Raw genomic sequence first — 5,000 nt, 5'->3', positions numbered from 1 at the left:
AAGTCAAACGACTTGGACAATTATGAACAATAAGGCACCTAAAACCGAGCCCTGAGAAACTCCACTATTAACACTTCCCCATTTGGATTTTACACCGCTAATGGTGACCTGCTATTTTCTGTCACTGATCCATGTTATAATCCATTCAAACACTTTTCCTCCTATGCGGGCTTTGACTTTTTGTAGTCTCTGATGGGTTACCTTATCGAACGTTCTCTCTCTCTCTCTCTCTCTCTCTCTCTCTCTCTCTCTCTCTCTCTCTCTCTCTCTCTCTCTCTCTCTCTCTCTCTCTCTCTCTCTTTCTTTCTCTCTTCTTTTATTTGCTATTTTTATGTTTATCATGCTTTTTCTCTATCACCTGGTAGTCTTTGCGTGTCACTTGACACTGCACAACTGCCACTCTGGATGCAAAATGCCCTCCCTCCCTCCCTCCCTTCCTTCCCTCCCTCCCTTCCTTCCTCCGGCATACACCTCCCTCCCATCTTCCCATTCTTCCCCTCACCACCCAACTCTTACCTTATTCCTTTGCACAAACGATGGGAACGACGAAGAAGACGGAGATGACGACGACAACGACGACGGAGACGAAGACAACGACGACGACGATGACAATGACAACGGCGACAATAGCCCCGCCCTACCACCCACCACCACCACCACCACCACCACCGGATATTAGCTTGGCAAGACGCTGGGGCTGCGTCCGGTCTGTCGTGCAAGCCTCTTGCTTAAGGTGACTTAATACTTGGACTTTGGACTTTGGAATTGGCTTTTGTGGCGGTGGCCACCAGCCTGAAAGGATTCTTTCTGGATCGAGACTCCTTCAAGGAGAATATCCGCTTCCCACAACCCTTCAGATAAATAAAGATGTCTTAAACTTCTCAGTAAGAATGAAATGAGTAAAGAGAGTCCCTGTCTTGAACGAATAAGTGGCCCCGCCAGGCCACTTCTCCCGTCTCTTCTCTTCTCTTCTCTTCTAGTGGATGCTCCCGTGCGCACGCGCACGCCGATCCACAAGACGCACGTCTTGGTGTGTGTGTGTGTATTTACCTAGTAGTATTTACCTAGTTGTATCTTACGGGAAGGGGAGCTACGCTCGCGGTGTCCTGTCTCTGTATCTCGCCATGTCTGATTTGCTCATAAAGTCGTGTATTGTATTGTTTTTGCACACAGTATTGTTTCGTCTAGTATGTTCCATACATCCACCACCCTAAGGGGAAAGCTGTTCTTTTTCAGATCACTTCTATAAATATCCTTTTTGAGCTTCCTTCCATGTCCTCTTGTGTTTGTCTTAGCCCAAATTAGTAAGTCTTCTCTATCAAGGACTTCTAAACCTCTCATAATTCTGTAGATGGATAAACAAATCACCTCTTTTTCTCCTTTGTTCCAGAGTCGGTAATACTAGTTTTGGCAATCTGTCTTCATATGACAGTTTTCATAGTGTTGGGTCCATCTTCGTAGTTGCTCTCTGGATTCTCTCAGTTTTCCTTACGATTCTTTTCAGTACTGGGTGACCATAGCATCGCTACGTACTTCAATTTTGGACTTATCAGTGTGACGAGTATTTTCTTTACCATTTCTTCATCCAAATAAGTAAAAGCCATTTTTATTTATCTTAGCAAGTTATAGGTTTCACCGACATTTTTGTTTATCTGTTTATCAGGGGGCATATCCTTTGTGATGATTACTCCGAGGTCTTTTTCAGATCCCACTTTCTTTATTTCCTTTGCACCAATGTTATATTGTCCTTATATATATATTTTTTACTTTTTCCAAATTACATTGTGTGTGTGTGTGTGTGTGTTTGTGTGTTTGTGTGTGTGTGTGTGTGTGTGTGTGTGTGTGTGTGTGTGTGTGTGTGTGTGTGTGTGTGTGTGTGTGTGTGTGTGTGTGTGTGTGTGTGTGTGTGTGTGTGTGTGTGTGTGTGTGTGTGTGTGTGTGTGTGTGTGTGTGTGTGTGTGTGTGTGTGTGTGTGTGTGCGCGCGCGTGGGGTGTTTGTGTGTGCGTGCGTGCGTGTGTTTGTGTGGGGGGGGGAAGTGGTCATGTAGTGTACATGTACCCCACAAGCATTCTAGCATCGGTGCAAATTGTATGCATTTGGAGTCGGAGTGTATAGTACCTGATGCTGGTATTGACAGGCCAGAAAGGGTCACCGCAGTTAGGTCGCGTCTGGTCATGGCGTCGGGTCAGTCCCTTGTATATACAGTATACTGCCTGCCCAGAGCTGGCAGGCAAGTCAGTCAGTCATTCCTCTGTACTTGTAGCGTGTCACTAGGCCTTCGCGGTTGGTCCCCCACTTCGGGGACCACCACGCCACGTCTGCCTCTGACACACGTAGTACCTTTATTAGAATAAAATGTACAAACGAAACTGCGCATCTCTTTCGCCCTACGTCACCTAGTCCAAAGTAACACATTCATATGTTACAGTCATGTTTTGGCCCAGTTTGTTTCATTGACAAATTCTACGGGAACATTCAGCGCTCTGTCACAACCGAGACGGCCAGCTTTTTTCCCGAGTTTCCACCTTTTGAAGGTGTAGAATCTGCAGCCTTCTTTCGAAAAATCCATGTTTCCGGTTAGAGAGGCAAAACAACAATGACGCAATCGCACAGCGCAACGATAAAATGTAAGCTAGACAAACAGCGACAAGCTCAAACATGTAACAACAGGCAACACTTGCTGCCCCTTGCTCCCCGCCCCCCCAACACTTATAGGAAAATTGTATAATATATTCTTATTTTTTTCATGCATAGATCCAGATACAATTACAAATATCATTATCATCATCATTATTATTATCATTACCATTATTACTACTATAATTATTATTATTATCATTATTATTGCTATTATTATTATTATTATTATTATTATTTTTTATTATTATGTGCGGACACACTGCGCTATCGGTGGCAAGGGTATTATTATTATTATTATTATTATTATTATTATTAGTCATTGATTACATCATATCATCATCATCATCATCATCATCATCATTTCAGTAATGGGTGATCATCATCATCATCATCATCATCCATCATCATCATCATCATCATCATAAGGGAGAGCGATCCTGGAGGAATATTATTATTAGATTATTATTATTATTATTATTATTATTATTATTAAGGTTAGGTAAGAATGTAGATTGAGAGAAGCGAGTAATTATGCTCTTTGGTTTAAAGTATTATATTAGGATTAGACATTAATTATTAAGATTAATTATTATTGATTGATTGTGCCATCATTATTATTAGTATTATTATTATTTATTAGAATTATTATTATTATTATTATTATTTTTGAATTATTATTGAGATTATTATTATTATTATTATTATTATTATTATTATTATTATTATTATTATTATTATTATCATTATTATCATTATGAAAGAATTCATTAGGTTATTATTATCATTCATTATATTATTATGTTTATTACCTATTACTATGGAAGGCAGTATTATTATCATAATGATATTATCCTAGGATTAGGTGGATCATGGGGTATGGGGGCTTCTGGGGAAGATTATATTATTTGTTGAGTTATTATTATTATTATTATGGATTATTATTATTATTATTTATTATTATTATTGCATTAGGAGGAATTGGGGGGTTATTATTATTATTATTAATTTTTAGTAGCCCATTAGGGATTTTTCCCCGTCCTCGCCTTATTATTATCATCATGGGGGGGTCGCCGATTAAATGAATTTTATTTATTTTTATGAGTATTTTTATTATTATTAGTATTATTTTGAGTATTATTAGTATTATTATTATTATGATTTATTATTATTATTATTATTATTATTATTATTATTTTATTATTCCCTTGGAAGGGGAAAAATTATTATCATTATGTATTATTTTATGTATGTATTATTATTATGTTTATTTTTAATATTATTATTATTATTATTATTATTATTATTATTATTATTATTATTATTATTATTATTTATTATTATTATCATTATCATTATTTATTATTATTATTATTATTATTATTATTATTATTATTATTTTTATTATTATCAATTATCATTATTCATTAAATCATTCATTCATTATTATTATTCATTATTATCATCATTGTTCATCACGTGGAACATCATCATCATCGATCATCATCAGAAGGAGTTTTGAATGTGTTTGAGATGAGGTGTTGAGAAGTTATTATTATGGTGGGGGTTACTAGGCTTATGATAGCGTGAGAATATGAGGAGTCGCGGGTGAGGAGGATTATTACAGGGGTGAAAAAGGATTTGGGAGAGAGGGGTTATTATGAAAGAATATTAGGATGGTTATGGGACACTGGAACAGATTATGAGTGAAGAAAGACTAGTAAAAGAGTATGGAAGGCATTATTATTATTGGATTAGGGTGAACATGAGGATTATTATCTATTATTATTATTGGATTATTATTATTGTTTGTTAAGAGGGGATTATGTCTGTTGAGGAAGGAAGGGAGAGGAAGAGCAGAGGTGAGTGGAGAAATGGTTGTATATGGATGGTGTTGTGACTGCATGAGGAGGATTATGGGCGGGGGGGAGGGGTTAGTTATGTGTGAGTATTATTATTGACGCAGCCCGAAGGGATTTCTCCCCGTCCATCTCCTTATCATGCAAAGGGGGACGGAGAGGGGGGGTCGCCGATTAAATGAAGCGGCCTTGCTGTGGATGTACTGTGTCTTGCGACACTGCTTCTGACCCAGGTGGGGGGAGGGGTGGGCAGGGTGCAGGGATGACCCGTCATCCAGGAGGTGCTCATTATGACGAGGAAGGGTGGGAGGGGTGTGGAGTGTATTTATTATGAAATTATTGGGTGGGGATTATGTTTATTATGCCTTTCCCTTTATTGGCTACCTCCCTATCATTATTATTTATTATTAGGGCGGGAAAAAAGCCTTGGTATATGTATGTATGTATTATTATTATTATTATTATTATTATTATTATTATTATTATTATTATTATTATTATTA

This window comes from Oratosquilla oratoria, chromosome 8, assembly GCF_046742065.1.
Source record: "Oratosquilla oratoria isolate Oo_2021 chromosome 8, ASM4674206v1, whole genome shotgun sequence".
Lineage (NCBI taxonomy): Eukaryota > Metazoa > Arthropoda > Malacostraca > Stomatopoda > Squillidae > Oratosquilla > Oratosquilla oratoria.
This window is presented reverse-complemented; position numbering follows the sequence as displayed.